Raw genomic sequence first — 22,165 nt, 5'->3', positions numbered from 1 at the left:
CTGCTTGAGGGGATGCACTTTAAAAGCCCCCTAAACACCAACTATTTGTCACTTTTCTTTGAGGCAAAGCCGGGACAGGGGAGATACACCTGGAGAGGGAATTAAGGTGACCGGGACAACAGGGAATGATGGCAGATGGCAGTCATGGGGGGTGCTGGGTGGAGAGCACCCAGCCGACACCAGCATCCCCCAGGGAGAGACCGGCACACAGCCACACAGAACAAGGGCACACTCAGCCTTTGCCCCTTACCTGCTCACTTAAGCACCGAAACATACAGAGGTTTTGAAAGAAAAGGTTTTAGAAGTAGTCTGCAAAGCAAGCTTAACATTTTTCTGCTTTGAAAGGTCTCTGCTTTGAAGGACGCAGAGACTGGGCACCATGCAGTGCCCAGACCTTACCTGTGTCATAGTGAACTGTCAGGGGCCTGGAATAATCACCAGTCTTCTCTGGGTGGAAGTCCACCGTTACTTGCATGGCATCGCCAATCCCAAGAGTCCCAACGGAGGGATCAACAGAGAAAGGGCTGCAACACGGAGAGGCACATCAGGATTATTGTGGGACCTTTGGGGACTACGTTCCTTCTGCCGTCTAGCTCACTCCAGCTCACCTGTATTAGCAAGGGGCCAAGAAACCACAGTCAGCAGCAGAAAAAGAGAACATACAGGGCCAGGAACTGAGCCACCGACCCGACTCCTGAAGAGCTCCAGCCCTCAGAAGATCCTAAGCGATAAAATGACCTCGTCTCCCCCATACCCTGCATCCAGTTTTCTGCAGCAAGGCTCAAGAGTCTGACTGCCAGCGATACGATCGGAGGAGGGATTTTGAAGGGCACGGAGATGGCAAGAGTTATTTGCATGCACAACTTGACACCGAGTTCCTCAGGAATCCGTCTTTTCCTGCCACCTATAAACCTCAAGAGATGCAAATGTCAAGGCAATACCTGTCCCAGTGAGATTACAGCCTGGAAATCAGACAGGGAGAACAGAAGTTTATTCTTGAATGACCGGAGAATAATTAGACTTTAATTGGCAGAATTAATCTATCTTTTTTTTTTTTTTACCTTGAAAGCATCCTGGGTTTGCCTCAGAAAGGGCACATTTTATCAGCATTTCAATGAAAGCTGTTCTAAGCAAAGAAAAATCTGTACAAGTGCAAAGGCAGATTAGAGTGATACAGAAACAAGAAAACAAGACACAAAAGGAGTATCCCATTTACAGCCTGAACAATTAAATCTCTAGCTAAATGAAGCACCGCTAGCAGGAGCATATCAAGGCACCTTTAACAGGAGGTTTTCTGCGTATTCACAAGCAATGCAGTCTGGGGCTCTGGGTTGTAATCCAGGCTTGGTAACTGTTTGCTTGGCCTACTAGAGAAATTCTGTGCAATGTGTGGGAAATAGTATGAAAATGTGTCGGTGTACTTTAGATTTAACAAGAGCAATTATGATTTGTCGCCAGGTAAACAGCTCTCAGCTGACAGACACATAATTCAGTCCTTTAATGCTCAGGGAAAAGTCAGATGCAACATGTTTCTGCACAACAGCAGCTGGGCTTTGCGGCTCTTGTACAGCCTCACTTAGAAAGCAAAAGTTATTGGATTTAGTGCTTTGCTGCTGGTCAATTTGTCACCTTAAAAATATGTGCTGCAGAGTTCTACAGTGATTGGGGAGTGCAGCCCACAAAAATAATGAGAAAAAATGGAGCCATGCGCAAGCTGAGCTTCGCTCATGGAAGCAGTGACAGCTGATGAAATTGCTGGAGTTCCTGCTCATTAAGGAGACACTGATGCAATTGGGGGCCTGACCTGCTCCCATCACGACTAGCAAGAACATCGCCAGTGACTAATGGGGAAGCATTGGGCCCGCAATGTTCACGTGCTGGACCTGAGACTTTTGAGAGGGAGGAGGAAAGCCAAGGCGCCGCCAGCCTCAGAACCGGGCTGCTCTACATGGCCCTGCACCTGCACTGGGGGTTGTGCCTGGTTATACTGGGCAGGGCTCTGCTGGTGCTTGGCTGGGATCACTGCCTGCTGTGGGAAAGGCACAGAAAAATCCCACCCCCCCCCACCCCCCCTTTTTATTTCATTATTTTTACCAGAAACATTGCCGGAACAGAAAAGCTGCTGGTTAAAGGCCACACTTGAGCCCTACCTCCCATCCCATACCCTTCCTACTCCGTCCCCATGTCTGCATACCCCTGCCCTCAGATAGCTGGGATGGGAATGACACTCCTGAGGATGACGTCAGGGGATGCCCGAGAAAGTAGATACCTTCATATCTTCAAATTACCAGAGAAGAGGATCCCACCGAGGTCAGGACTCATTCTCAGGACTGAGAAACAGAGCACAAGTCAGACACCGCACCTCCTGCCTCCCACCCCACGCTGTACCCACAGGACAACTTGGTTCCTGCTGTAGCAGGAGCTTGGTATGCCTCACATAGACCTGGTTTTCCAAGACCCAGAGGGATGTAAGGTCCATGCTTAACCTGAACTCTGAACTTCAGTCCACATCACTAAGCTGTTCCCTGCAGCCTACAGGTAAGAGATGCTAAGGAAACGTCCCTGACACACTAATAGCCACACGGAAACCACTGCCAACAGACGAAGCTGGCAGGCTAAACTTTGGCCTTTTAGCCATTAATTGTGAGCTGTTCTTTACGGTAATTCTTGTCCTGTTAGATCTACCCTGTTAGTGAATCACTACTGCTCCTGAAAAAACAGGAAAGATAAGGTTTGGAGGTTTATTAATAGCTCTTCTTCTGACATGCTTTTCAACTACGTCCATTTGTACATTTGCTTTGTTGTACAACATCTAAACTGTCACAGGTCCAGATCTCCCAGCGGTGCCTTGCAATCCCCAGCTTGTATAAACTCATCTAGCCGCACCAATCTGAGGGAGACCTTCCCAGCAGAACCTGCTGAGATCTTGCCTGTAATTGCCCTTCAGAAAGGGAACAACCCCAGATTAGTAAGCAATTTCATTGTGATCTGTCTTGGCGTTTACATCTTGCTTGCTTTCACCAGGCATCAGCTCCCCATCTTGACAAAGCTGGGCAAAAGTTAAATCCCATGAGGATACCACGGGCAAAATACTCCTGGCAATTTAGCAACCAACTGACAAGTGAACAACGCTGACAATTCTGTGGCTCAGGCTTTCCCGACTACCGCGCTGCCTTTTCTCCTGCAACCGTACATTTAGTCAGTGCAGCGTGCAACGAGGCTGCAACATACTTCGTCCCATGGTATGTTTCTCTTCTACAACCAAGACCCCTTAACTCCACTGGTGCCTTAATTTGCATTATAAAATCATCTGAGTTTGTGAGAATTGATTTCATTAAAAGCTGCCTCCAACCCCAAGACCGACAGTAAAATTACTGGTGATTGAATTGCCCCCTCTGTCAACTAAGACCTATTGCAGGAAAAAAACCCCAAAGATCACTTAATCTTGGCATACGTAATTTTTTGGTAATGGTATAAAAGCCAAAGTCGAGCACTGTAACCACTCCAGTAAACACAGTCTGTTAGGTCAAAGCATCCAAGACTCCATCTCCATACTGAAAAAATCCTGCACAGAGCCAGCATCTCACAAGCTCTCTCTTTCCCTCTTTCCCTGCACGTAGGCTCTGTTGTCACATCCCTGTACATCCCATGGTAACTCTCCAGCCCCACACCTCCGTGTAGTATAATGGGTACTGCAGGGAGGGATGCAAGGCGGCTCCTGGCACTGTGCCATGTAGGATCATTTCCTGAGCTTCCAGAGCTTGATGGGACATTCCTAAATGGACCTTCTCAGACAGATCCTCTCTAACCCATAGCACAGCACAGCACAGTGTAACGTCAGGAAAAGGCAGTGCTGCACTGAGATCTGCTTCCAGGCACCATTTTCAACTGAAATGTACTGGAATGACATTTATCTCCGTGAATGCCGTGGAGAAGAAACTCAATAACCAGCCTTAACAATGAGAACGGCAGGAAAAGACTTTTTATATTTATATATTTATACTATTATTTTTTTTTTTATTACTACACTATGCAGTGAACAGCTGGGTATGGGCATGCAGGGGGAGGACAGGCACAAAGCCAAGCTGCATAATGGGGAGTGCTTTGGTGTTAGGGTCCCTGCGCCCCCCCCGCCCTTATTAAAGAGGAGTCAAAACGTGGCCATGTTTTCTGGTAGATACCATGGCAAGGGAGAGTTCTGAACAAGCAACAGCAGAAGGATGCTGAATTGGCCCCATGGATTCATTTGAGAGCTCTGCCGTGGAGTGAAATACACCACACAAGTCCTTAGATAAAGTTGTAAGAGGCAAGGAATGTCCTTATGAAGTGACCCGCTGCAAGAGCAGAGCTCGCGGTACTGACCGAGAGGAAAGGTTAGCATTGGAGATGGGCTGAAAAATGCACTGCAGGTGAAAGCTGGTAGGTTACACTTGATGCCATAGAGAAGGGAATCTTGAGAAAGGAGGCAGAGAGGTGACAGGAGCAGCGCCGTGGACTAGGAAACTGTGGCGCCTGCAGCTGCCTTGCAAAGGGGCAAGAGCCTGAATTCGCCCAGGCCAGAAGACAGAAGTTGCAGCAGCTAAGAAGTCTCAGTCGTGCAGAGAGAGTATAAAGGACACAGAGGCCAGCTGATGGTCTACAAACTTTGATCTCTCATTCCCTTCTACTCCACTAAGCCTCCTCCCCCTCTCACGTGCACGCACGCTCACACATAGTGGCACACAAAGCTATTACGTGATATTAATATTGGCTTTAACACAACACTACATCCGTACTCAGCAAAAGTTAAGCACACACTAAAGCTGCTTCAGTTCTCCACTAAATAGGAAGAAGCTAAAACAGTCCTGAATGTAAGTCTGTAAGGCTGGCACTCCTACCACCTATGCCGTAACTCTTAAATACTGCGTCTCGTATCTACACATTAAGCTCTCCAGGACAGGAAACATCACTCATTAATGTCCAAAGCACAGGTTTAAGTGTTTGTGATGCTGAACAGCCATTATGGGAGTCATTCAAAAGCATGCATGACATTAAACTAAAAACTTCCCCTGTCGTTAATAATGATGCAGCCTTGGTTACAGCCTCTAACGCAGGGAAATTAATCCCCTGACATGAGGAGGAAAGCGGTCTCTCCCGCGAAAGCCTCTGTAAGTAGAGTTGTTCAAAGACAATTAACAGCTAATGACCTACTCGCCTGTGGAGCAGTGTATTGGTGAGACTCTCCAGCCAACTTGTCATGCCAGCTGGGAGGTCAGTTCTTTTCTGCTGGGGCTGCTGGAGCCACTGAGCTCACCTGGGACCTCGGGGCAGGCACCTGAGCAACTGCTCACAGCACAAGCAGCAGGGAACCCACTGTCACCCAGTGCAGTCCCCAGCACTGGCTGGGAAAACCACTCCTGGCCCACCATGGCCTCATCGCACAGGGAGAACGTGGTTGTTCTGCTCCCAGGCTGCAAGGGGACGTGGTGACCTGGTCAAGAGTGGGGAGCACTCGGATTTTGAGTGGAGGATACAAGCTTGGGGGAGTACAGTCGAGATACTGGAGGGCTGGGCTGCTATTCAGGGGACACAGCAGAACCGCATGCAGCCGAGGGATGGAAAATGCAACCACCTGTATTTGGGATGGAAGAATCCCTGGCAGTACAGTCTGGTGGGCACGAAAGCCTTTCTACAGAAGAGGAGCTTAGGGGCTGGAGCACAGCACATACAGGGAGATGCTGGGATAAATGGCTTCGCACAGCCTTGAGAAGAAAAGACGAAGGCTGGTATCACTTGGTCTTACTTTTCGTGTTGAGTGCACACCTGATCAAACTTTGACACTGGTCTTGCTTTGAGCACTGTGTTTGCTCAGATGATCTCCAGAGGTCTCTTCCAAAGTTATTCTAGGATTTTATCTTCTCCAGCAGCCCAATTCCATTTCACATGTTCCCCAGATTTCTCATATTATTTCCTATACATCTGTGCATATATATAGGCAGATGGTAGACACACAGGCATTAGAGGAACTCAACCTTTAAGAAATTTCCCAATGAGGAATTCATTATGACATTTTGCTGAACACTTAAAGCAAAAGAAAAATAAAAGAGCAGAAAGACAGGAACCTCAGAGTATTTAAAAAAGAAATCTGAATGAAAGTGGGGGACGACCTAATTAGAATAAAACGCTGCTTATATTCAAAGATCATCAGTTTGAAATTTCAAACTGGCTTTCAAAAGTTCATAACAAAATGGAAGAGATGACTGATGCCTTTGGCTGACATGGGAAATCTTACCAGCTTTTGATCTCTGCACACATGCAATCCAGTTCTTCAGAATTGTACTTTCTTGTGTAGTTTGAAATAAAGCTTTCGTAACGCTTCCCATCCCTTTGCTGCAAATCAGGACTGAAACATTCAATTGATGAAGTTCAGCATAAAATCCGTATCAAGCAGGATTCAACATACGCTGTATCACTCAATAGAACAGTTGGCAAGGGCATGGCCAAGAGATGCTACACACGACTGGGTACTTGTTTTGGTGGTGACGACTAGATCTGGAAATCCCAGAGGGAAGCTGTACAGGGATTTACAAGTTCCTGCCTATGTATTTCCACAGTGAAAAGAAGCAGCCTGCTTGAACAGCATCCTGGAAGCCTGCTTCAACAGCCTTGCCAGGCTTTGGTAGAAGCCTCTTGGACCTTCACATTTCCCAGGAGAAAGAGCAAAGAGCCTTCTCTTGACCCCTGTTTTCCTGGGGAAGAAACCGAAGCAACTCAGGTGCACTAAGGCAGACAGCAGGTCTTTGCTGCATTCTGGACCTCAGCTCCTACACCAAAACCTCTGGGACCAAGCAACACGGAGCTAACTACCAGCCAGCTGAAGTGGTTTCCTTGCAGGTGCAGTTTCCAAAACGCATTATCCTCTCCAGTTCAGCAAACTGGAAAACCAGTGACTGTCTTCTCAGACCAAGAGGAACAGTACAGGCTGTCCACGACACAGCACACATCAGGCGCTTGACCAGGAGACTGCCGAAATGCCACGTGCTTGTGGCCTCCCAGGGAATGGGTATATTTGGCCAATAGGGCCACATAACCATTTCAGAAGGTTCTGAAGATCAAGGGGGTTGCTGGTAGCTACTACAGCATGCTAGAGCACTTTCCAGGAGATCTGAGAGAGACAAAGCTCTAGAAAAGGCTCCCAACCCACGCACCAGGTATTTGCTGCACCTTTTGCCTGTGCGCCCATTGGCATTCTGCTTTGGGGCTAAAGTGCCGGTTTGAAGCCGCTGCCAGCTCATCTCCACTTAAGAGCTCATTCTAATGAAGAATAGTGGATCCCAGGGACCAGATCAAACCTACTGGAAAACCAGGTTCTGGACCCCACAGGGTTTTTGTCAGGGTCTCAATACCAGTTGCTTTGATCTATCATCTCTGATTGCACTTGCTACTATAGACAAACTGCTGGTAAAGCTGATGATAAATTCTTAAATGCCTCTTCCACCAGCTCAGAGCTTGCCCATTTCTTAACACTGCCTTTGGTCTGCAGGAACTGAGCTCCTAGAGCTGTCGTCTGCCCCGCAGGATCTTATACAGCCCAAGGGCAGTCCGGCTGCCTTCCTACATTTGCTCGTTCAATCTAACAGAATCAGTCTTGCACGACTGTGCACTGAAGACACCGTTGCACTATAAAACTCCACTCTGCAGCTTGCAGAGTTTTAGCGGAGGTTGCGCCATGCTTCAAACACTATAATCAACAGCAAACCCCACGTGCCCTGCCCATTTCCAGCCACGGCAGCAGTACAGCAGCTCACATGCTCTGGCTCCTTTTTGTTGCTGTTTACCAACTATACCATCACACAACAGTGTTTTGCACAAAAAGAGATGAGCTCCCTACCTCTGAGGGCTGATGCAGTAGCGGGCCGCCCCGTTACCGATGTTGCGAACCAGCAGTGTTTTCTGGGTGCTGTACTTGACTGGACAGGCTGAGAAGTTCACCTGGTCGGGGAAGTCCAGGATAGCTCGGGCACCTATAGCTCGGAGAGGCACAGCAAACTTCTCCCCTTTCTGTGATGCAGATGGGCTCGTGGAAATAATCCTGCAGGGAAAGAAACAATCTCAGCACAATGCTTTTAGTACTTTCCCCACGGCAGAAGGAAAACTGCTGTTTTCTATGACTGTAGCAGTATCATTCAGTAACGACACAGTACTTTTTACCTTCATGAGCTTTCATTCCAGTAGCATGACTTGCACAGGGTCGTTAACTTGCAAAGGAGAAACAACCCCACTGATTCACCTGCTTTTGCAGCAAGCGGGCAGCACCACAATTATCTGATGCTTTGATTCTGAGACACCAGAACAGTCTCTTCATGCAAGGGATCACAGCACTAACGCAGCCTGCTTCGATCGCCACTGCAGACTATTGGAAGCACCACTGAGAACCCAGCTGTGCCACAGCACTAACTCCAGTGCCAGCAACGCGGCGACCTCGTTGAAGCTTGGCAGGGGATGCTCAGGTACACTTTCAAAAGGACTTCACCACATGCATAGTCAACGGTCAGTCTTCGGTGAAATACTTCACAAGCTGGACACGGTAATTGCGGCAGCGTCAGGGCAGTGTAGGGTACGGCTGTATTTCCTGCCCCTTCTCACAGCGTTATAGGGCCAAGGCTGGGGACACGCACCCTTCAAAAGCCACCTGATCCATCTCCCCACACCAGAGCTGGCTCAGCTCCAGACCCAAACTGTTTTTGCGAGAGGTTTCACAAGTACCTAAAAGCGCTAACAGTTCCACCCCTGCCCTCAGCAGCCTATGCCACCTCTGCGCTAGAATTAAAGGGTGTTAGTTCTTCCTGTGTCTGAACTCCGTTTCCCTTTACATCTCACCCAGCCTCAGGGGACACAGGAGACAGCTCTGGCTGATGCCGTAATCACACCCCTCTGTAAGGTCTGTTCTAGAGGAGTAAGTGACGGCGTGCCTGGTTAGCACACCCACCCCAGGCAGGCGGCATCGGGAGCTGCACACGGGGGACACTCAGACACCCCACCAGAGCAAAGCCGGCTGTGCAGTCCCAGCCACTGCCTTCTGCAGAACAGAGCCAGGCAATCCCCCCCGCGCCCCGGCTGTCTGGCGTTTAGCAGCAGGAAGGCAAATCAAATTACCAAAATCATGTTACTGTAGAGATGAGCAGAGCAGTCTCCAGATGTATGGCGTGGCATCGCTGCGCTGGAACTATCACCTTGCCCCCACTGAAATCAGTGGTAAATCTGCTGCCATAGGGCCAGGAGCCATTACCCCCAGCAGCGCTCTTATGGATGAGCTGATAAAAACTCTGCTTCTCGTCACTCACTGGCTGCCCTGATTTTTTCCTCAGTGCTTTTAATTAATTTGATATTTTTATCACTGTTGAAGCAGCAAGCGCTTTAGGATTTTAATGATTTAGGAATTGCATACAGCAGCAAACTCCCTTCAGCAGAACCGATCCAGACTCCCCCACAGCTGGGATTTCCTGCTCCCGTCCCCATCCCCTCCTGGAAGGGCCCTAAGGCAGCCAGCCCAGGCACAGACACGTACCTATTGCTCTAACGCAAGCGCTGACAGCCAGCGCCTCACCCACCACCCAGCACCTCGCCTACCACCTGCTCAGCTGGGGTTTAAGCTTGTCAATACAGATGCTGCCCCACCCAAGACAAAAAGAATAATCTCCTTTTCTAGACATCTCAAATATTCACCCTAGAAACTGCAGAAGGGCTTTTGCTTTTCCTATTTGGAAGGTAAAATACTAGGAAGGGAACTGCAGCAAGCAACCTGCATGATTTAATACCGCATTTCAGGAAAGCGTTTCATCTTCAGCAAGTCGTTCTGAATTGGCAATTTTGTACCCAATCTTGCAGCCTAAGCCCTCTAAAATAAAAGCTATGGGCAGCCCATATGAATTTAAAGCACCTATTATCTGGGTACTTCACGTCCTGCACTGTTTCGATCCTCAGAAACTCATTGGCAAATGAAGAATGTTATTTGCTTTTGTTGTTGTTGTTCTTTTGGCCACACTACTGTAACAAAGGCATTGCAAAGCCAATTGAAAGCTACCTGCCTTATTAAGTCTTGGCATGCCATATTTACTTAGCTCCCTCTTTCAGGTGCCAGGTAGGCAGAGGAGGATGCAAGTTCAGATCAGCAGGAGGATAAAGAAAAAAGGAACTTCAACAACTGGAGCTACTTGGAGCAAGTAAAAGGAAGTAATTGTCAAGGCGTTGTCATTGCTAAGGAGCAAATGGATCAACAGCAATGCAATTAAGAGCCCAAGAAATAAATCCCCCCCAAAAGCAAGCACAGGCAGCCTTCCCAGCTCCGTTGCTGGTGAGGGGCGCTGGGACCACCTGCACAGCAATGCACAAGGGATTTCTCCAGGGACCTGAGGGCAAGGCTAAAGCAACAGGGATTTGGTTTCACAGAGACAACCGCGACCTTGAGAGAGAAAGATGCCTCTCGCCATTCATGCAGATGCACATTATGCTCCAAGCCCCCTCTCCAGGGACACCGTGGGACATGGCATCCCGTGCAAGGCTTGACTCAGCACTTCAGAGCGGGCTGACCCTTCAGCCACGCTCTACCACCCCACCAACGTGGGACCTTGCACCAGGCTGAATGCAGCGTCAGCCCAAACAGGGGGAAACCCAAGGCAGGAGGGGTGCTAGGCAGAAGCTGGCTGTTTGTGTCGCTGTGAACCCATGGTCCCTTAAGCTTTTGAAAGCTGAACTGCCCTCCCTTGGGGGCAACAGGTTGCAAAGTCTCTACTGCAGCACTGCCTCGTGTTACCAGGGCGCTAACCCTGCTACGCACTTGCTTGCAGCCTAGGGGCACAGTTGAGACCAGTTCAAAATGTTGTTCTGCTTCGCAACTGCAAACCCTTAGCAGACTGTTTAAGACCAGGTTTCTAAATAAACGTGCCTGGATGACAGAGGGGTTGCATCCCATCTATGCTTTAAAGTTTGCTGTGTTTAGACACAGCTTCAGGCTATAGGTTTTCATGAAAATACGACTTCATCCTGCATACAACTCCCCTCTCAGTTTCAAGGAAGATACAGACAGTTGTACGATGGTTCCCCTTCTCGTGCTCCCCTGTGACAAGCAGTAAATTACAAGCTCTGGCCTTCCAGGTATCACCACTGGCATCTGAACTGGCACCCACTGAGACTGAAGCAGCTGCTCGTCTTGGGTGTTGTTTCAGGCTCTTTGTAAACTCAGGCTAACAGTAATTACTGTCACAGCAATATCGACCCTAACTGCCCAGAACCCCAAACTCAGATGTCAGTTTCCCTGCATAACCTATCCCAAATGCTTCACTGAATTCCTTGCAGCAGCCAACTTGCAAAGAAAAGATCCTTGTAGCATGAGGTAACACGGCAAGCCACGCAGGGAAAGCTCCCGCTGAAACCCTGATATCAGAAAGGCTGGAAAATAAGGGCCGTGACAACAGAGGAGAGACCAGAGGATGAAGATCCGTTCGCAGCAGAGGGGGTGCCCCTGCGCCTGCCCCCCTCAGCCGCCGGTTCGCAGGAGTCTTTGAAATGAGTCACTTGGCTTCAGGTTCCTGTGGCACCGTGCCATTTGCCTTGGTCTTCTGCCCCTTTCCTCCTCACAAGAGTCATCTTAAAAGTATTCTCGGAATGGCTTCTGTGCACAACAAAACATCTAGCAGGGCTGGGCTGAATTTTAAAGGACTTCATTTCAGTCATGCAATAACTCACCGTCCTGTCATATTTCAGAGTAATCAATGTGCATTAATTCAGTCTCCACTGAGCATCAGCAATGAATTTCACAAACCTCACAGACTGAACTTGCATCGCCTGAAAACAGTGCACTGCTACAGTGAAAAGAGCAAGAGGGCAACACAGAATAAGCTCTGCTATGTTTTTATGTGGTTCTTACTTCCTTCTTCCTTTACAATAAACTATTAATAAGCCTGAAGGACACACAAATGGAAGTATTTCTGTCTGTTGTTTATCTGCCAGTCAGTGCCACAATGGTTTCCAGTTCAGCAGAGGCCGTCAGACCATAACGCAAGAACACACGGGAACAGGGGCTGGCACGAGAACACCCACGCTGTACAATGGAGCCATAAGACAGAAACGTGCAAATCAGAAGCAGCAAGAGTAACAAACTGGAAATGTTGCCCAGCAGAAAAATTAGCAGTTCATTTATAACACAAGTGCCAATAAACCAAAAGGCACACCAGCTATTTCTTTTCTGACAGTCCAAGCACGTGGCACATTCCCAAATGACTGCGAGACAGTAGGAAACTGCTCATTTTCCAAGAAAGGGCTACGTGGCATTTCAGCCACTAACAACTCACATGGCCCTATTACTTAGGGCTGAGGCACAATTTTACTCCTTTCAATCAGGAGTGACTTCACTGAAGTCAGACTTACTCCAGGGAAGAACAGATTCAAAGCAAGAGAATGACACAAACCAGCTCCTCATCAGGAAGGCCCGGACCCCACTTCACTGGGTTATCCACAGTCCCTGTGGATCATGCAGTATCAGAGATGTAGGGGTTATTCAAAGGCAGCACTCCTGAGCCTTCCACAACTAACACACAGATACTCTGCAGGCAAGCAACTGCAAGCCCAACACAGGTGGCTTTACAGAACCATCTCCCAAAGCCTGCCTCTTGGCTAAGGGCTTTTCAAGGTGCTCTGCACATCCTGACCATGCTACTGATGCATTTCTAGCTGAGCGACAGCACTCCGGCACTTTGCTGACTCACACTCCACCAAGTATGAGACAAAAAGTTCGATTTATACAACATTCTGGTTCTGCTGTAGAGTCCCCATGTGCTCCTCACCAAGCAGCCCACGTCCCTCTCCCAATGCCCTGCAAGGAGCACAAAACCCAGGTCGGCAGAAACGGCCAGGGTGTCGCTCAAGCTGTGCAGAGAACCTCGCTGGCACAGCTCCCTAATGCCACACACTCACCAGTTCAAGGGCAAGACAAGGGGCAAAGTACTGGACATGAGCGCTCCTGGGAGTTATCTCACCCTACTTCTATTTGGGGTGATGTTCATGTGTTGCTCTGCTGCTTCTCTGTAGTTGAAGAGCAGCTCTTTGCCCTTCATGGGAACCGATTTACTTCCATCCCAAAAATGAATGCTCATGAATACTAATCAATCACATTTTAAAGGAAGCAGTGTCCCCTGCAAAGCCTACCTCGGTGAGGTTAAGCTCTTATGTCACTTGGGCAGTATGGAGAACTGCCCTAGGCCAACATCATTTTAACCTTCCATACGAATGACGTAAAACAATTTCTCAGTCCCTCCCCAAAGCAACAGATCATTTCACAAGCATGGGGAGCCAGGCACCACAGGGCATTTCCTCTCTAGTTTGCTACAGCCATGCTGTTTGAGGATAGGACAGGGTGTTCAACTAAGTCTAAGCAGCAAACGGAAGATGAGAGAACAGCTGTGCCCAAAGAGAGCCTGCACCTCTGGCCTGGTGCAGAAACACCAGCTGGCTCAGAGCGACCCCCTCACCTTGCATCACCCACAAAGTCACGCAAAGAACTGTGCCAAGAGGCAGCAGAGTGCTGGTGCAAAGAGTCAGCCTGTCTGTCTGTGTTCCCCTGCAGGGCTTCCTCCCTTCCATGCCAGGTACCAAACCCTTTTGCGTTAACAAGCCTCCAGGTAACACCGCCGCCCCTTCACATCACGGCACAGTGCCAGACTTGCCAGGGCCACAGCACCGACGTTCCAACCTCCGAGCAAAAGCACGGCACACGGGGCAGGGAATAGGTGCCAGCTGACACAGCAACCACAGCCCCATGCACGCAGGCACAGCCACACCAGCGTGACTGCCCAAAGGCTCCAGGCTAACACTCTGCCTGCAGATGCTACCTGCCCCTTCACTCCTGTGTGCGCTCCAGATGCCTCAGTCCTCTGCAGCACACCAGCCTCCTGCTGGTTAAAGACATCTGGAGCTCAGCGTGTCTGGGCCAGGCTGGCTCCCTGCCACGAGCACAGCGCATCTTCTCCCCTAGAATCACAGCTGGAGCACAGGTGGGCAAGTATCCTCAGGGGCAGCACAGCGGCAAGGCTGGAACACAGAGGGTATGAAAAAGCATCACCTTCGCTCCAGCCCAGGGTGAGGCAGGGAACTGGTTGCCAGATGGGAAAGGGGAAAGCTCTCTGGATCTAGCCATTCCCCTAGCGTTTTCCATCATAATGAAGCCCCTAACATCGAGTAGAGAGGTGCGATGGCTAAACACCTTATCAGCACCCCTCCCTGCCATTTCCCTACTGTCCCACGTGCACCTTCCCCTGCAAACGCCCAGGAAAGCACAGGGAGGGAACGCACAGCTCGTCAGTCCCTGCTGCGGTGGCATCGCATGGTGCTGCCAGCCAGGATGTGACCAGCTGCAGGCTGCCTGACTACAGCCTAGAGCAAACCTCGCAGCACGGCATGGGCTATAACCGGTGTGCAAGAAAAGTGCCGGCTTCAGACAGAGCGTTCCGCCGTCTCACTACCGCGTCCAACACGATACGCATTCAAGAAGCGACTCCAGTTTTCAAAGGTGGTGGTCCTCACTCTGATCAGGCTCAGCTTTGGGTCCTCCAAACAACAGGTTTGTATTTATGCAAACAGGCTTTTGTATTTATAATTATCAGAGCAAACCCGTAATTATGCAGCAATGGTCAGATACTAGAAACCAACACCATGAGAGGCCACCCCACCACACAGTGCACTCTTATCCCTGAAGCCAACAGACATGGCATTAAACGTTCCAGCACCGAAGGATAATCACAGTCTGAAGCATAGAAGAGCCTCCAGCCTATGACAGCATCATCTTCACCACAGGAAAAGTTTCCCCCAGCTGCAGATCCAGTGCAATGCCACCGAAACCAGGACAGTGCCTCAAAACCCACAGCAGATGCCCTGTTCTGAACCCAGCCCCGCAGGTTCACCTCCCACTGAAGGCACACATCTCTCGGGACCTCCAGTCTCACCTTGTTCTCATCAGGGGAGAAAACGATGCGGAAAGTCGCAAGCATGCCAGGCAGTACCTTGCGGCACACAGCATGGTGGCTGATCAGCTTGAAATAAGGTGAGCTCTCCAAGATGACCTTCACCAGCCCAGGAACCTGCAGAAAAGAGAGGAAAGTATGATCTTGCAGCTTGTGGAAACAGGAGGAGAAGAGACCTGGTGATACCACCTTTGCAAAGCACTTTTAGCTCTGGAGGTACATGCACGTAACACATAAGAGTGAACATTAATCCCTTCTGCCTGGGCAAAACAGCTCGAGGCCAGAGGCAGCAGGGCGATGAAGGAAGGGCCAAGCAGGGAAGACACCAGCAGCACGGCGGTATAATATCTGAATCAAGTCACCCCTGTATTCAATAAGCCCAGAGAATCTGCTGGCTTCTGCCCGTACACATCCAGGCAGACATGCCCCTAGAAGGGGCATGTATTATCTGAAGGCCAAACAGTACGTGTTAATCCTGGCGGAAGGAAGAAATTCACTTTAACGTGCTGGGTTTGAGCGGGGCAGTCAAGCTGCGGTGCTACAGCCATGTAGGCAGACCAGCAAGAGGGGACCACAGATACTGTGGCCTTACTGGGAATAAAAGCAGCAAATGAAGAGAAAAAGGAGGAGACACAGGAAGACAAAGAGACAACCCCAGAAACAGAGAGATGGCTGGGAAAATCCAAAGGGAGCTGGAAAGAAGCAAGGGAGAAGCACAATATGCCACAAGGAAAGGCTGATGCAGAGGATGAGAGCCAGCAACCTGGCCAAGTGATGGAAAGCCAGGCGACCCCCCAGGCTGTGCCTATCAACTAGGGGCTTCAAAGGCATTTTCTGCCCCGAGATACATGACTGGCACTGCCTGGTGGTGGTTTCATTATTAAAAGCCAACCTCTGCTCTTCGGAGGCTCCTGCTGCCTGTGACTGTAGCCAGGCAGCTGCCAGCGCGGGCAAGCCAGATCCCTGGGGACCCCTGCCCACCCCCAGCAGGCCCTGCAGGCACCCTGCTGCACGGTTCTGACCTCTGGGGCATCACCAGCACACAGACAGCACACAGGCATTTTCCTAGCACATAGAGAGCAACCCCTGAGCGCCAAATCTCAAAGTCTGAAGCAGGTGATTTGGACTGGTGGGCAGCTTCACGGATCAACAACAACCCCACATGAGGCTTGGAAAAAATGGAGGCTCATTCTGCACCACCCACCCGAGCCTGGTAACCCGTGGCCAAGGCAGTCCTGAACTCTCCAAACGCCCTTGGAACCCAGCAATGTCCTGGGGCAGCGAGTTCCAGGAGCCAACTTCACAGTGCAGACAGGCATTTTGGTCACCATGTCCCTTGGAAGGGGAGCACGTGTGGCTCAGACCTTCAGCAAAAGCCACCCAGAACATCTGAGGGTGCTGAGGAACAGCCTGAAGACACAAAGGCAATTTTACAACACGGGTAAGAGCAGGAAGTATATAGTACAGCACTTCTGTAGTTGCATGATTAGAGCCTCTATGTGGAATATATTTTGCTGTCAGCTGGATTTTTATGGGGCAGACAACTTCAGGCTACCATGCAGTGTAACTCAGTATGATTCAGAGGAATGTGGGAAACTGGCACAAAAAACTTGAGACGGAGCACAACGTTGCTTTTCTCCAGGACATCGCCAAAAGCCAACCAATTTAGAGTATAACACCCTCGCAGGATTATCCTCTCTGTCTTTCTGTATTTAAAACATACCAAAGATTTCCCTGGAGCTTATCTTACTTTTACGCCCATGCTCTCCAATGGTTGAGCTCTTACTACCTTCAAAACTACATTGTTTTGGGAAAAAAACCACAGTTCACACATTGCCTCCCCCTTCACAGGGCACATAAATCCCAAGGTGCAGCTTTACTGTCTTTTACTGGGAATGGCAGAAATGTTAATGCAGATGATCTTTTCCACTTGAGGAAGCATGAATCGAGCAAATTAACTGTTTGCCTGTTGGCTGGTACTTGGCAAAGATAAACATTTTGAAGTGCTGCATGGATAATGGAGCAGGTGAAGCCAAAGACTCAGTGGGAATGAAGCAGAGAGTAGGAAGAGAGAAACTGAGGACTGAGGCACATTTTAATCAGGGACGAGGATACCTACAGCAAAGACTGCCCAAAACTCAGCGCAGATCACACCAGTGGCATCCCCTGGGTGCAGGCACACATGCTGCATCTTATCAATGTTCCCAAGTTAAATGCCAGACCAGGAATGGTGCAGTAGTCTCCCGGAATAACTGAGGGAGCACACCCGCATCCTTCCTTGCCAAAGGGTCTTCCATTTTCACCCATATCCCTGTCACAACCTGTTATCTCAGGAGATACTTGGACTTGCTGTTCTGCCACCTGCAATATGCCTCGACAGCTGTTTTTTGTTGTCCACCTGTTTGCCCTCCCCAACAGGGAAATTTGGAAAGGAGGCGAATTCACCGTCTCTTGTGCACACTTCCATCTTCCCATCCCACCCTGCCCTCAGGCATACCTCTTCCTCTTCATTACAGAAGAGTATCCTTAATTACACCCCTCTTTCTGACCTGTCTCTACTGCCCGTGCACTTACTGCTACGTATCAAGAGAAACCCTTGCGTGTAGGAAAGTGCGCAGGGAGAGAACACCGAGCTCAGCTCCTTTCCTCCCTCCTGCCTTTTCCCACCAGCTTGCCCTTGGCACATGCCTCATTCCAGCAAACGTTTCCCCAGCTGAAGTTCAAAAGGTCCCAATTTCCCTCTTGACAGTGGAACAAAACTGCTGACATTTTTCAACTTTTCCATTCTCAACTTTCTTGGGAAGTCTCAAAATGATTGTTTTTTTCAAGTAAAGGTGGAGACCTTTGAGGGCACTTTACCCCGAACATGCTGTGGCTCTCCAAAGGGGAAGCAGAGCATCACGTTGTCTCAGGAAAACCTGAGCAGAACCCAACTAAGCTTAGCAGGAGCCTGAAGGGGCACCTAATGGCCTCCCGCTGCTGCTGCTAAATCAGCCTGCTTCCACTGCTGTTTCAAAACACCTTTCCTGAAGCGCTGTTACCACTAATTATAACTTACTCCAGCATAAAGTGGAGAAGACCCCACCCCGAGCTCTGACAGCCCGTTCAGCTCTCTGTGCAGCTCACCCAGAGGCAGAGGTGCCCTGTGGAAACTGAGATTAACCACGGAGCCACCAGGACACGGTGCACGCTTGAGGGAAAGCACGAGGGCAGGGAAGAACTGTACAGCCCCCAACATTCCCACCCGTGCAGGGCTTCCACGGGGAAAGGTGCTGACCAGAAAAGCTCCTTTCAGCTAGGTACCACCAACACACAGCCAAAACCAGGGGGAGAAACCTCAGCATGGGAAGATTTCCACTGTCTTGCAAAATAAAGGCGGTGAGACGTTTTATTCTGGATGCGCTGTGCTGCAGCAGGCGACTGGCTATGCTGTGCACCGCGCGGATGACACTGCTCTCCAGTTCCAGCACAGGGTTAAACTTCCACATCCCAGCACTTACCTTGTCCACGTTCCTCAGAATCAGTGGCACTTCATAGACCTCATCGGGGACGTAGCTCTGAAATACCACCTCTGATGGGAAAGGCTGAAACAAGCTCTGTTCCGGGGCAACTGCCGAGAACTGGAGATGCAAAAGAGAGCAGAGAGTTTCAGCCGTGGGGAGAAAGACTCATCGGTGAGAGAATACAACACTGGCCTCCAGCGAAGGACAGTCCCTTGGTGAGTACGCCTGCCCAGCTCACGCTAGGGGAACAGAAGCTCACCCACCTGTGTTCTGAGCAGATCAAAAGTTTCTGGGCCACACTGAGCAGGCTCAAGCGAGCAGCTCTTTTGGCAGGTGTTTCTCCAGGTCTCCTTCTCCAAAAGGCAAGGCAGCACTTACCTCCGGCAGAGCCCTGGGCTAACACGGTCACACAGCCCCAGAGCACTCACTGCAAGAGCTGTAAGCACTCGTGGAGCAAGGGAAAGCCAAGAATTTACAGGAGACCCCATGGGAAACAGTTTGGGGATCATCTTTACTTTGAGACACAGAGACCGAGCCCAACACATCCTCAAATCTCTTTTTTGACACACAGCCCAGAAACCAGGAAGAAGAGAAGACAGGCCAGAAAGGAACACCGCCGTTAAGAAAGCGACAGATGAGGTGGTAAGTTCCAGGTACTTTCCCAGCATCACTGGGCAATCTGAGTAAGGCTGGACTTGGCATCTCCTTTTCCCACGAGCTTTAAATGGATGCTTCATTATATTCTATTATTGCCATTTTCTTTAATACCACTACAGAAGCAGGTCTGAAAACATACAGAAACAGCAAATGCTTACAGCGCCGAGGCGTTACTTTGAGAAAACTCCTCCCTGCTCTGCCTCCCCCCTTCCAGCTGAACTCTTCACACTCACAAGACACAGGCACGTCTCCTGCTTCTCCACAGGAGTCAGGGTCGTGCTGAAGCCAGCGGCCACAGCACACGGCCAGTTCTGTGTGCGCTCGTCCTCACACACACGTTCCCAACCTCACGCGCTGTCTAGGGCAATCCTTAACCAATTTGCTACAGGTCTCTCGCTGGCAGTTTTCCACTCAACAGCCTACCTCAGTCATCTACCCCTTTGGAACGTGTGTTATACTAAGCAGATCTGTAAGAAAAGCAGCTTTAAACACATGTGTAAATAAACATTGATCCAGATAAAGCACACCCACTCCCCTCTGCCCAGCGCCACTCCCCTGTGTACCTGGCAGCCTGAAAAATCTAACACCCTGTACGGGTCCCACTCGATGTTCCAACCCAAAGCATTCATGCAATTGCTTTAGCTACACCTTGAGTAGTTACCGTAGGCCCTCAGCCCTCAAAGGCCAACGCTGCCACCACTGAGGGCATCCTATGACCCCAAGCGTTTGACAGAGACTACACCAAACCAAGGGCTGGCTATTTCAGCAGGAAGGTGGGAAATTGCAAGCTTGCATCCTTGTGGCCCGCCCCAGCCTTCCCCCAGTATCATGCTTTAGCCGCAGTAGCTCATCTCCAGCAAAAGCCACCAACTTCAACAGAGGTTGTTTATATGGGCTTAGCGCAGGTCAGGACTTCAACATCTCACTGGGGAAAAATGTTTTACCTTTCCCCCAGCAGAAGGAACTCCACACCGGCAGCAGTCTGAAACAACAACAGGACTTAGTCACCAAGGCATTTAGATAAGCTGGAGGCAAGCCTGTCACAAGCACGCGCTCTCTTCAAATGTCACATCAAACAGCAAGGAAAAGGGCAAGAAAAGGCTACCTTACGATGGGAGGCTTCGCTCATGTCTAGAACCTGGATAATCTGGGGTTGCCGCATCTCCCGAGTGCTGGCCAGCCTCTGCTTGGTGGTAAGAGTCATCTCCTTCAGGAAGGCAGAGGGAGTCAGCTGAAATGCAAAACACCAGCAAGAGCTACAGAACTGCCTTTATTCAGAAAGGCTTTTCTTCTTCAAGAGCCACCGATGAATAATTTGTGATCATAGCCGCTAGGATAGTCCTGGAAGTCCCATAATTACCTGTTGAAATATTTACCATTAGTAAATTAATGATAGAGAGTGCAATACACATGCTCCAAACAAGCAGCTTTGTCCCGTTAGCTTCTCCTTCGTGATTTGATGTGACATGTTGGGGGATTTTGCTCTTCGGGCATTTGTTTCCTTTCCAGTTTGGCCGGAGTGAGCCAGTGACCTTTGAAAAAGGTTGGGAGGAGTTACCAGAAATCCCTTAACTCCACCCTTGCACAACGCTCACAACCACCACACATGTGGAGATGTCACTGCTGGGTGAGTCAGGAAAGCAGAAAATCAGTGTTGTGCCAAGACTGAGGTGGAGAGGAATGGCTCCAAGTTTTAGTTATCTCTTTTGAATTAGTACTTGTTTTCTCTGTTTGGGCCTCCGAGACGCCTCCACAGAAGTATGCAAAGGTATCTCCTCGACAGAGCTTCAGCACCAGGTCATCTTCAGCCAAGTGAGCTCTGGTCAGCAAAGGGCCGTCTGAGGATGGGGAGGAGGAACTGCCCTGACTCCGCTGCTGTCTGCAGCGCTGGATCTGTGCTCCACACGGGATGCAGGACAGAACAACTGTTTTGGAACCTGTTCCATCTGGGACCAGCCATACCTCTCGAAACCTTCAGGCAGAGTTTGAGCAGCCCACCACGTGCCCAGCTGCCTGGAGGGCAGGTATGGTCAGAGCAGCGCTGGCAAGCATCCCGAGGTGACAAAACGTTACTGCCCACACAAAGGGGGCGGAGAGAAGCACACGCTCACGCTTCAGCTATTCCGGTGCAATGCCCGGTACGTTCATTTAAACTGGCTCCAGTGGCACATCCAGACACAACTCTGGGCTTGCCCTGAAGCAGCACACAGTCCATCTCCTACTGCACCATGGTCACCACCTCCGACAGAAGCATGGCAGCAGAGAGACGGGGAGGTGGTGTCCAGCTTCACAGTGCTGCCAGACAACAGGAGGGGCAGGTAGAGGAAGGACGCGGGGGCAGTTTCCAGCCTTACACAGCTCCTACCTGGCCGCAGCAAGTACTTACAGTTGCAGGCTTCTCTGTCCCTCTGGCTAGCTTCGGCTTACGAGGCACTACCACTTGGCTCGGGAATCTACCAGCCATCCTGGAGGACCCCGTGAACCAGCGGGGCTTTCCAGTGGCCATGCCTCAGCTGACCTGCAAGGAACAGCAACGGGACTTGGAAAATCCAGCATCCCCTTCCATGGCAGACCCAAAGGAGACAGCTGTGTCTCCGGGCTGTGGCATCCTTCATAACTGGAGAGCAGCCGGCATCCCCACCCTGTTTCATAACTAGACCATATTTCAGTGGCAGAGTTAAGACTGATAGAAGTAAAAGCCCAGAACAAACACTCCAAAACAGCCTTTTGCTGTGGGCGCAGTCCCACAAGCCACAAACACACATCAAAGACTGCTGGCACTTCTCATCTTCTCCCCGTCTTCCATGTATTTTGGAACTATTTGCTGGAATTATTATCCAAATCTCTATTAATACCCAAACTGTCCTTTATTACTCTTTAAAAGTTTTTTGGTGGGAACAATGTCACTTCACTGCTTCATTTTGCAAAAACAGCTGACCCGATGTGACTTTGTGCCTGACCCTACTAAGTGCTCAGAGTATTATGAACAACCTTAAACCCAGGGATCGCTGC

The 22,165-nt window shown here is 49.9% G+C and overlaps 1 pseudogene; it reads right to left on the bottom strand.

Annotated features, from left to right (window-relative positions):
* The window catches only part of LOC129783466 (hydrocephalus-inducing protein homolog), a 66,584-nt pseudogene extending 44,967 nt beyond the window's left edge, over positions 1-21,617 (bottom strand).
* Positions 21,618-22,165: the final 548 nt, after the last annotated feature.

The sequence above is a fragment of the Falco peregrinus genome, unplaced genomic scaffold (genome assembly GCF_023634155.1).
Source record: "Falco peregrinus isolate bFalPer1 unplaced genomic scaffold, bFalPer1.pri scaffold_42, whole genome shotgun sequence".
Taxonomy (NCBI): Eukaryota; Metazoa; Chordata; class Aves; order Falconiformes; family Falconidae; genus Falco; species Falco peregrinus.
Note: the sequence above shows the minus strand (reverse complement) of the source record. Positions and strands in the feature narration are given on the sequence as shown.